The following is an 11,885-nucleotide window of genomic DNA, read 5'->3' on the forward strand; positions in this document are numbered from 1 at the left end:
GTGTCTGTTTAGGGTATAAACTGAAACTGCTTCTGGCAAGTTCAGCTTGCCTCTGACAACTAACAAGTTTACAAAACTGAGCAAGAGTCTGATGTGAAAAAAATGAAACTTTGTCTTCATTCACAACATATTCAGTAAAAATCTATTAAATGTAAAGGTTTGTTGTTAGGTAGTGAATTTTTTTTCTGGTATAAGCAGTTTTCCTGGTGCTAGGATGGTTGAGGACCTCACTGGCCTATGAGCCTGTGAGAACAGAGGTCCACTTGGCTGGAAGTTGTTCATTAACTGACCTTTATACCTACATATGTGTGCATTATTCATACGAACTCACCAATTGCAAACACATTTTAATCTAAGGATTGCTCATCAACACTTTGCTTTGACTTGTTACTCGTGGGAGTGCAACTGTCAAATAAAACATTAATGAATTTTCAGTTTATAAGCGCTCTGATACTAGCACATTATTTGCTTTTGGCACAAACGTTTCAGTTTGAGAAAACAATGATATATGGTAGCCTGAGTACAGACGAACAAAAAACGTTCTCTGTGCATATATTAGCAAAACGAAGATCCCTTTCAGCCATTTAAAGACTAATGAATCAAGTGTGCTATCATTTGGCCAGCTCTAGTGTGAAATTTGTCTGTAATTCTCAACTAACCTCCTCCAAGTAAGACTTTGCTCCTATTTAAGTCATTAGCAAAACTGTTCTGCTGGCTCAGATCAGGCCCTGAAGTCACACATTTCTTTACTTAGTCAGCTGTAAAGTCAATGTACTTGCACTCCTACTGTAGAAAGTGATGTCTTACTGCCTCAGGATTTACTACTACATATACACATATACACATATTAAACATTCATCTGCAGTTAACCTCGCAAATTGACTGTTCAATACAACTATGAGTTGTACATCAGACATGCCAAAAAAAAAAGGAGAAAGAGGTACACTGACTCATGAGTAGCTTGTTTAATTTGCTTATTAATGACCTTATGCATGGCTGAGTGATTATTTTCTATTGGGCAGTGAGCTAATTTTTTGCAATAACAAAAGCGATTCTTGTATGATTTCTTAAGAACTATTATTCTTAAAAAAAAAAAGAAAGCTCAGAAAACCTGCAGACGGAGATTTAGCTAGACTACAAATGCTATTCCTACTGCCTGAGTCAATTTTTTAAAGATAATATAATAATTTTATTTAATAACACACACACAAAACATACAGCGTGTGATGAACCAGTGAGCAGTATGTGCCCAACAGATTTGCCAAAACTGGGAAGCAATGTCATTATACGTGTATATATAGACACACAGACACACACCCCAGTATATATAAAAATATATAGTATTTCACTATTAAAAATTTCAATTCAGTTATTCTAAAACTGAATAGATGTGTGTATGTGTATATTATTACAACTGGAGCCACAAGGTATCAGACTCTAAGAAGAATTTTCTTGTGGTTAAATCCCACCATATGCACCGTGCCGCAGCCTACCGTCCAACACTAAGAACAGTATCATTGTATACCTATTTAGTATCCATTAATATGTTTATGTAAACACAAAATATGGGGCAGTGCTGGAGGAACAGCCAGTCGAAGAATCCTCCAATGAATAATTTTAGGTAGCAGAAATTTTCTCAGTAAAAGTGAAAGCAAGAATCAAACAAATCAAAGATGAGCAAAGGCAGAATCCTTCTGCTATCCCTCATTTATATCAATTCCACTACATGGCTAAACATAAATAGTTTTCCACATGATATAGCAGGAGGTTAAATTGTAAGAAGCGATATTTTACGTTAGCTGAAACGTCAACTTTCTTAGAACTTCTTTTTTAATTTGTTCATTAAGCCTAGCTGGGTTCTCCCCATCTTCCTCCAGTACAGAAATCTGAGCTGTCTCAAGATTGTCCCAGACAACAGCCACATTTCCATTCCTAGCACTAGGAAAATTAAATTTTATTCCTCACATGGCACCTTCAGCAGTGGAGATGTGTTTTTTCCCACCATGTGCAATTGATGAAGTCACCAAAAATACAAAGCAATTGATACTTTTTCTAAAGGAAAAATAAGTAAGCCACGTACCTGAGGAAAACAAAGAACTTGTTCACCTAAAGTGGGGCTTTTTTTTTTTTTTAAGTCCTGGATTTTTGCTATTCAACCTGATACTGGAAAAATGAGGAAAATATGTCCCTTTAAAAGGAAAATTAAAAATTCCAATTCAGTGTAGTCTCTGCCCAACGAGGACGAAATCCTGCTACATATGCTTTTTTAAGCTTAATTTTTTTCTGTGAATATTGTGCTCCAGACTCACATTTTACTGCTTTCTAGCTTGCAAAAACACTTCTTCAGGCCATACATCTCCAGCAGCTGCCTTCTTACATAAATACATTGACATGTCCTATTTACTGCAAATTCCCAAAGCAGAATGCTGCTAAATTCCAAATACAATCAAAAAAATATAAAAATACACAGGAATGGAGCTGCACACGGTGTCTTCAGCCCCTCAGAGACAGCCTTTTTTCTGTCTCCATAGGGAGGGAGAGATCTTCTTTTCACTACGAAACTTAAAATTCTGATAAAAATATTTTAAATCATCTGCGAACATTAGTAACCGTGGTGTAGTGTCAAAGATTTTTGGTGTACGCACACACACATGCACATTTTTCTTTTTCTTAAGCTGCGTTAACACCCAGGACCCCCAAAGCTTCACCCTCCACTTCTCTGAGGGGTCTGGATCAGAGCCAGTGTGAAGTTATGAAGCATCTTGTGGCCGCACTGATGGGTCATTTCACTGTTGCAGCTTTCACTGACCAGCACGGACATTAAACAAGGTATTTCCACAGACATCCACGTGCGAGGACACACCTAAACTAGGAGTTTTCCTACGGCAGCCTCACCCCTTTACTCAGAGAGGTGGGTGTGGGTTGCAGGGATGCAGCTGGACTTGTGCCAGGCCAAGACAAAGACCAATGCCCATTTTTCCCTTGGAGGGCTAGGAAGGTCTCCTGTTGAACATGCAGGCTTCGGAGGTGTGTGTCTAACAGATAGTTTGCACAAGCCCTTGTTTGAAACTCCCTAGGTAAACTGTACTTTTGCTCTCTCCTCTGTGTGTGTGCTTTCAGAGCTTTATTGCATGGTGTGAGTTTGTTCAGGCTCCTGACCAGAGCTTTCTGCAGTTTAAAATGCAATGATGAACCCAAAATTGCAATGGCCCCTCTATTCACTGTGCAGCTGATGGTGTTTCTAGTCCCAGTGTGAAAACCAGATGGAAACCAAGCTTGTAGACACCTTCTCTGACATCAAAGTCAGGTAAGGTCTAACTAAGGATGTATAGATAGGTGTTGTTTCTAGATGTAGGGATTTTTTATAAGATTTGCAAAAGCTGACTGATCCATTTGGGTTGCTAATATGAAACTGAAAGCTCCTCTCCCCACACACCAAGTGTGTTTTCTAAAAGGGGCTGAATACATTAGAGAAGGAACTTATCACCAGAGAAGTAGAACATATCTTGATGCTATTATTGGGAAGACGAACAGTGACTCAATAAATAATAAGGTAAGATACAAGCTTGTCTTGACACAGTGAGCCATCAGGAAAAAGCAAAGAATATAAATATTCACTAAACTCTATAAATATTAATAAAATTATTTTTAAGTAGTCACAATCCAGCCAATCCCTTTCCCCTCAGACTGTTCCTTCCTAGAAGATCAGAGATTTTTCTTCCTTTACTGAGGATTTAGTCTTTATATTTCTATATATAAATGCTGGTTATCATGTTGATAATTAGAACAGTAAGGAAGCAGTCAATAAACAATGATCTGAAACAATATTTTTGGAAATGTTGTTATTCTTCCCTGTGGTTTGCATTTGCTTTCGTTCTTTTTTCTTTGAAATGTCCAAACACTATAAGTATTCCTGGAAAGTATTCACATTTTTCTTTTATGCACTTCCGCCTTTTAAGTGCTTCACTCTCAACTTGGAGTTTCCTGGGGCTGGCATGTCAGTTTTCGTGCAACACCAGCCATGGTGTGTACACAAACACAGTCCAGGCGTACCTCTGTCACTGTGTCAGCTTCTCTGCTGCAGTTGGTAAATGCTGATGCTTGTTCACATGTGCCCAAGGCTTAGCTGTCCTGTTCACATCTCCTATGGCCTCGCTTAGTGAAACAGTCTTCTTCAAGGATGAGTTCTCAAGGGTGAGAGACACCCAGCTGCCAGCCCTGGATAATCTGATTCCTTACCGTTCAAGGTTTAGGGTTTAGCTCTTGTGCTAAGTAAGGAGTTTAGTGTTGTTAGATGTCCATCTCCCTGTACTGGGCACTGGGGAGACCCCACCTCGAATGCTGGGCTCAGGTTTGGGCCCCTCGGGACAAGAAGGGCCTTGAGGGGCTGGAGCGTGTCCAGAGAAGGGCAGCGGGGCTGGGGCAGGGTCTGGAGCACAAGTGTGCTGGGGGGCGGCTGAGGGGGCTGGGGGGGTTTAGCCTGGAGAAGAGGGGGCTGAGGGGAGCCCTTCTCGCTCTCTGCAGCTGCCTGAGAGGGGCTGGAGTGAGGGGGGGGGTCGGTCCCTGCTCCCAAGTAACAAGCGATAAGAGAAGAGGAAATGTCCTCGAGTTGCATCAGGGGAGGTTTAGACTGGTTATTAGGAAAAATTTCTTCACTCAAATGGTTGTCAAGCACTGGAACAGGCTGCTCAGGGAAGTGATTGGGTCACCAACCCTGGAGGTATTTAGAAGATGTGTAGACATGGCACTGAGGGATATGGTTTAGTGGTGGACTCAGCAGTGTTGGGTTGACAGCTGGACTTTTATGTTTTTAAAGTTCTTTTCCAACCTAAATGATTCTATGGCTCTATTATTTGGCAGACCTCTTTTATTTTGTGGCATGATGCACATGTCAAGCTCCTGAGCTGTCCCAGGGAGCACATTAGGGCACCTACAAAGAAATGCCACTTAAGCCCTTCCAGGAGAGGGGAAGGCAGCCCAAAGGGTTCAGCCAGTATTTGAAGGAGCACATAAAAATTCCTCCTAAATCCCAGTCCTTTCTAAATCCTTTCTAACCCAACCAGGACTGTTATTTCAGAGAATGTTCGCTGCCCACATTGCAAATATCCACAGCACAAATGCAGTTTTAGGAGTCCAGAGCTGGTGATTTCCTACCACTGACTGTTAATAAAATGAGGGTAAAGCAATGAGGAAGCACTGCCAGAAAGCAGCTAATTTAGAGCAAAGAGGAAGGAAAAAAGCTCTGACTCTTGTCTGCAGTGGCTGCAGAAATATGAGTTTGGGGATATTGATGAGACTATCAGTAAGCTGTGGTTAAAAATAAAGGTCTTCTGGCTAGTTGTAATTTATGCCACATCTAGATTTGGTGGAATGGTTGCAATTGATTAATTACTTTCTAGCATGTGTTTACCAATTTATGTTCAAACATTAACAGAAACAGTTGAAAAGGACATAGTCATTTACAGCCCTGATCGTAACAGCGATGTTATCAGATTGCTCCACCTACTATACTTTACTGAAATCGAGTGCATTTGAATACTTTTGAGATTATGAATGATTTACGAATTAATAGGCCTAACCAGTCCCTTGAATTATAGTTTACAAACTGTTTTAAATTACTTAACCAGTCTCTGGCTTCCTGCTGTTTGTTTTCCACGCTGTGGTAGAAAAGAGGTCAAGGTACGCAGTACAATTATGATTTATTGATTTATACTGTGGAAAGGTAACAGTCTTCTTGGCAAGACTTTACTTTTCTAGTGGCTTAAAAAAGGCTATTAGGCAATGACTAATATTATTATAGCTCTAATTTAACATGATTAAATGGTTGTATTTTATTTGGCAGTGGCTGGTAGAGTTTGAGAAACAAGGAATCATTTAATTACTAGAGGGATGGGTGTCTTGGAAAGCTTAACTGAGGCAGGTAGGAAGTTTCATTACTTTCTTTTCAATGTGGACTTAGCAGATATTGGATAGTTCCTCTGAAAATTTTCACGTTACTTTATTATTACTTTAGCTGGGGGAAAAAAAAAAAGAGGTCCCAATCACTTTGATTCACCCATTTCAAATCAAAATGGATTTAAACCCTTAATCAAATATGCCCTAGCATTCAGGACATGGTAATGTTCATGGTACGCTCTATACAAATCTGTCCCAAACCTAAGTGAGATTGCAAAGAAATGGTAAAGGCATTATTCCTGGAAAGACCACTTTGTTCCATTACAACAGCTGTTTGTTGCTTTTAGTGGCTTTCCTCAGGCACAGCAAGTTCATCACCTTCATCTCCAGCAGGCATCTACTCTCAGTAAAATCCTTAATGACTAGCATTGGAGCAGAGAAGGGCAGGAGAGCAGAGCAGTACCCCGCTGGAATCCTAGAGGAATCATGTTGTCGTGCAACAGGTTAGCATAAAAGACTGTCAAGATGTCTTGACCCCCATCATCATCAGCACACCCCTATGGCACCATGAACCTTCCCTGCACACTGGATGCTGGTTGAATGTGAAAAATCTGCAGCCAAATGAAAACTGCAACCAAGTGTCATGTGGCATTCCTGTATACGCAGTTAATTCTGACTAAATCCCACTAGATATATATGGAAGGCGCAAGCCAAGTTTTTTTGGGTTGTTTGTTTTGCAAATAAATGATTGAATATTCAGGCTGCTATCCATGGGAAAAAGCGTTCACTTTCAATCAAATGCATGTGCATAGATAACCTCTCCCTTTCTGTTCAATCACAAAGTCCAAACAAATATTACTATATTACTTCCAAGCAAACAAGTAACCTTGATCTTTAGATGACACTAAAGACCCTGTATTTGCATAGGATGAAATGCAGCAGTGCTTACTTCAGTGATGATGTAGTTATGTATGAAATTAAAAAAAAAAAGAGACACAGCCACAAACAACAAAAAAAAGAACTTAGCATGTTATCTATAACATTTCCTTTCCTCTTCCTTTAACATTGAGAAGCATGTTTGTTTTTAATCAAGGTCAGGCATTCCGGAGTACACTAGTCATATGTAAGGATAATGTGCTGTCTTACTGAGTGGTGAAAATTATAGTAATATCAAGAGCAAGAGACATTTAATCAGACATTAATAATATGGGTGTCTTTGGAGTATCTTCCCAGCTCCTTGATGCATAGAAGAACCTTCAGTTTTATTACTTACAAAAGCAACATCACAGTAAACTGCTGTTTTGTATTATTAATAATTTTCAGTTTTTATACAACACCGATACTCTGAAACTCCTGACTGAATAAGGCAAAAGCTTGTTTTTTCACACTTAAGGAACATAGTGTCTTTGAAAGAAGCTGAAGTCTGAATTCACCGAGCTAGAAGGCTCAAACCAGTTGTATCCCTTCTACAGCAGGCAACTAGAGCATGCAAGGAGCTGGCTCTGACTCACCATCGACCACCACAGCCCCTTGCAGCACACACGCTGCCCACCCTTGACTTGCACTGTGCAGACACTGATTGTCCAGCACGTTATCATAGAGCCTGTGTAGCTTCTCGAGAGCCCTTCAGCTCAACAAAAAGCAGGTGAGCACTGAAAAGAAAGCACTGTCGTAGAGGACAACCCTAGCAGGCTGCCCTGTAGAAAACCAAAGGAAGGGAGAACAGTGAAGCAGGAAACTGTGGTCTCAGACTGACTTTCTGCCCAAAACTTGACAGCCTGAAAAGCAAGTAGAAGCATGGCTCTCTCCAGTCCTTGCAGCATCCCTGAAAACCAGTTAAAGATCAATCCAGAAACAAAAATAAGCCTGAAACCACCTCTCAGAATCAAAGAGAGCTACTTTTTATGGCCTCAGAGAAAAAACTGGCCAAACAGCAAGGGATGAGTCTTGTATCATAAGACTTTAAACCATCTTTATTGAATATGTAACCCGGTTGAGCAAAGATATGGTAGCTTCACACCCATATACTCTCCAGGTCCTGCTTACAAGGAAGTCAGGTCAGCTTTTGCTGACCCTGGGCTGTGGGCTGGGCTGCCATGGGCCGAGGTGGTCTGCACTGTGCAATTCAGTGAGGGCTCCTTGTAGCCTTGGTACTGGCTACATCTGAGCCCTGGAAAGATCCCAGGACACCAGCAAGCTAGCCTGCTCTGCCTTCCATGCCTGTTGGGCCTCAAAAGCCCAGACTTCCCATGGAAATTCCCATGTCCTCTCCCCCTTTCAACTTGTGCCAGACCAATTTCCAAATCTCTTTCCTAACATTTTAGTCATGCCCTGGGGGTCCAGACAATAAACCACTTTTCTTCCAGAACATAGCTGGAACTTTGCATGATCCATGTAACTGCACAAACTGAAGACAGAAAGAGGGGTTTGATCAGGTGCAACTAGTTTTTCTTCAAGATCTCCATGCTCTAGACACCCGAAGCATGGGCACTGCCATGTTTTATCTCTGTCCCACCTAGACATGCAACGTGGATGCCAGCAACAGTCCTCTAGAAGAAGAGCATCCCTACAGCATGATCCTAATGCTAAGATAAACACCCCCAAGGACTGAGAAAGGCAGAAGATCCAAGTCATCAGCTGGGCATCGCCCAAGGCTGTCACTGTGGCTGCAGGAGAAGAGGGAAGCGAGACTCTGGGCAAAGGAGGTGGCAGAAGCAAAATCTATTTTGTCTCTGATGTATGCAAATACCTCCCGGAGGGGCACTCCTGCTGGGTGTATGTTTAGTGTAAGTGGGAAGTAGATGGTGAGCTTCACATGAATAAAGTCCTAGCCAGAAATAAGAGTAATGGTTTCATATACACCCTGGTTTCTGCAGCAGAAAGCCAAGGGCAGACGAGCTTTAAGTGGGTTGATGCTGGGACATTGCATAGAATGGCAGGTGGCCAGGCAAGAGCACAAAGCTCAAAGCTCACACTTTACAGCTCAAGAGCTGTGAGTGAGCCGGGTCTGCCACCTGCATATGCATTGCTGTTGCAGGTGGCACCTTTGTCCATCAGATCGCGCTGAATTGGGACATCCTTTGCTCTCCTCCACAGGATGGACAGCTGACAGGTGTCATGTTTGAGACCAAGTGTATGCCAGCATGTAGGATCACAGGTGGATGGCTCACATATCAATATCAACAGTCAGCCTCAAACAGGGAAAATCTTTCTAAAGCTGATGTGTCAATCATGCCATTCTGCTGTCTCTGCTGGGATCACACAAACCCCAGTCTCACACTCAGTTGACTAACACCGTTTTCCAGGTTTTTATGGGAGATTTGGAAAGTCCGTTTCTCCACCTGTATCCTAAAAAATAGCCTTTAAGTTCACAACACAAGTCAGTTAAGACAAGATTTTTGAGCCCATAAATACAAAATGGAAATTCTAGCCAGTGAAATCTGATGTTAAGAAATATTGTCTGGGAGCCACTGGCTCAGGATCTGACCTTGAGAAGCAGTAGAGTGGTCACTGCCGACTGTGCCCTGCCAGTACAAATGAAAACAGTCACCCCAGGTGAAATCCTGCAGTTGATAATGCTCAAGCTAAGACAATGACACCCTCTGTCACTGATTTGTTTTCTTGTTCTCAGTTTTGGCCTAGAATAGGTCTTACCAGGAAGACACTCTTCTTCCTCTTCTTCTTCACACTTAATGGGATTAACATCCCTCATCCTTTCCTGCTCTCTGTGTTCTTTCTTTAGAAATGTAGACATGGAAACATCTCCCATTCAAACCACCCCTCCAAATCCAAGAAGTATTATTTGTTTAAAGTCTTATTTATTTATTTAAGCCTAAGACTACTTAATAAAATACTGAGCTATTCACAATACAGAAGCTCTCTCTTCAGTACAAGGAATTAAGCATATCTTTATTTCCCTCTCCCCCAGGAAAACTAGAAATAATGGACCTAATTTTGAACAAAACGAGTATTGCCACCACTAATATAACTCATACAAGACAAAAAATAAAGGACTTTAATTAGTTTCAACACAACAATTTTCCTTCTAGATATCTGATTAAAATAAGTAACAAGCAGCTCAATTAGTCAGAACTAATGAATTCTGAACATTTGTGGTCTACAGGCACTTTGTGTTTTATGATCTAGATGTTAACTTACTTCATATGATAAGTAAAATACTGCCTCTTGTTGGCTAATACTTCTGAAGAAAAAAAAAAAAGTAATTCTAACAGTGTTTCTGGGAGCATTCAAATAGTACCAGAGAAGGCATTAATAGAAATGCACCCTGTTTCTTTGCTAATTCACACAGTTTCAGAAAGCTATGACTTTTTTTAAATTACGTTAGCCTCAGTTTTATGAGGAGCAGAAAAATCTCAACTTCTGTTTCCTTTGCAATAAAAGATTGTTTTCATGAACATTCAAGGCTACTTTTCTGGGTTAGGAAAGCAAGATGATATTGTTTTTCCATTTACTTTCTCCTCTAGAGCATGCTGCTTTCAAAAATAAGGTCTGTGTCCCGAGGGTCGGATGGCATAACTGCATATACTGGCTCCGAGGATTTAGCTGTCCGTCTCCCGAGGCTACGTGGGATTCTTTTCCATGCTCAGAGGATTATCTTTAATATTAATCTCCCAACGCTTGTAATGAGCCATTCTATTTGCAAGTCAGAAGGCTTGCTAGTAACTGCCTGGCATTTGCCCTGCTGGTTCTTGCTCTGCACTCCGCAGTAGGGCATGATTTTTAAGGTGGGCAGACGGTTTCCCAGCTGGTCAAACAGCAATGGTCATCACCACTGCCGTAAGCCAGCCTTAGTCCACTAAGGACCAGGATTAGAGGTCTTCTAATGTGCAACAGAGGTCTTCTGCCAGCACTGAATATAAGGAGTTGATACATTTTTAACCCTGAAAAAATCCCTTGGTGCTGTAAAGGAACATGATTCTCATTACATCTGGCTCTCAAGATAGAAGAACCTAAAAGCTGTAGGCACATGGTCCTTGGAGGAGAATCTCAGTGCTTGCCTTAGGTGCTCTGAACAGGCACGCAACGCTCGTCAGAAGGTAGCGCATCACACATTTGGAAATAGTGGGAAGTGACTGGCTCATGGAAAATATGAAAAGAACTAAAGGCAAGGAAGCTCTCAGCAGTTTCCTCTCTTTGCTTGTGCTCTACAGCTGTATTTTTTTCCTGCCAGACATACCTAATTCCACCCTTCCGAGGAACTGGCCAGAGCACACATAAGGAACGGCAGAAGCTGTAAAGACCTCACCTTTTATACAGTAGACAGCTAATCAGAGCACTGCTTGCAAACGAGGGGAGGCTTTCAGGCCCTCTGCAGCCCCACCAAACTCAAACTCACTTCTTAAACCTTGAGACCGGACTGATGATCGGAGTAGTGAGTTTCTACCGCTTGCACATGGCTGTGCCTCAGCACGAGCAAGGTTTCAGCATTTGCTGGGACAGAAAAATCAAGAGATACCACAAGGGAGGGTGTGTGTCCCAAAACTTGCAGAAAGTCCCAGTTAAAACGGCTAGATCAGCTTTATTAAATGTATAACAGACAATAGCTGGATACAGGTGTCCCGTTTTCATCTGGGATGGAGTTATTTCCTTCCTAGTAGCTGGTACAGTGCTGTGTTTCAGATTAAGGATGAGAATAAGGTTGGTAACACAGGGCTGTTTTAGTTGCTGCTGAGCAGTGCTTCCACTAGCTTCTCATGCCCTGCCGGGTGCACGAGAAGTTGGAGGGGACACAGCCAGGACAACTAACCTGAACAGGGCAAAGGGATGTTCTGTACCATATGACGTCAATGCTTAGTGTATATAAATTGGGGGGACTTGGCTGGGGCGGGCAGTGGCCATGGCTTGGGAACAGGCTGGTCATTGTTTGGCAGCTGGTGAGCAATCGCATTGTGCATCACTTACTTTGCATATTCTTTTACCATAATTATTATTATTTTCCCTTCATTTTCTGTCCTATTAAACTGTCTTTA

General features: G+C 41.6%; 1 long non-coding RNA gene across 3 annotated transcripts; it reads left to right on the forward strand.

Annotated features, from left to right (window-relative positions):
- Positions 1 to 2,987: 2,987 nt before the first annotated feature.
- Positions 2,988 to 11,885, forward strand: LOC142050815 (uncharacterized). Of its 3 annotated transcripts, XR_012658146.1 has the most exons (5): positions 2,988 to 3,307; positions 5,843 to 5,920; positions 6,243 to 6,398; positions 7,368 to 7,540; positions 8,415 to 10,355. It is a non-coding gene; the product is annotated as an uncharacterized LOC142050815 (long non-coding RNA). The 3 variants fall into 3 exon arrangements; XR_012658147.1 differs by lacking the exons at positions 7,368 to 7,540; positions 8,415 to 10,355 and adding an exon at positions 10,380 to 11,885 and having other exon boundaries at positions 2,993 to 3,307; XR_012658145.1 differs by lacking the exons at positions 7,368 to 7,540; positions 8,415 to 10,355 and having other exon boundaries at positions 2,996 to 3,307; positions 6,243 to 6,662.

Source organism: Phalacrocorax aristotelis, chromosome Z (genome assembly GCF_949628215.1).
Source record: "Phalacrocorax aristotelis chromosome Z, bGulAri2.1, whole genome shotgun sequence".
Classification (NCBI taxonomy): domain Eukaryota; kingdom Metazoa; phylum Chordata; class Aves; order Suliformes; family Phalacrocoracidae; genus Phalacrocorax; species Phalacrocorax aristotelis.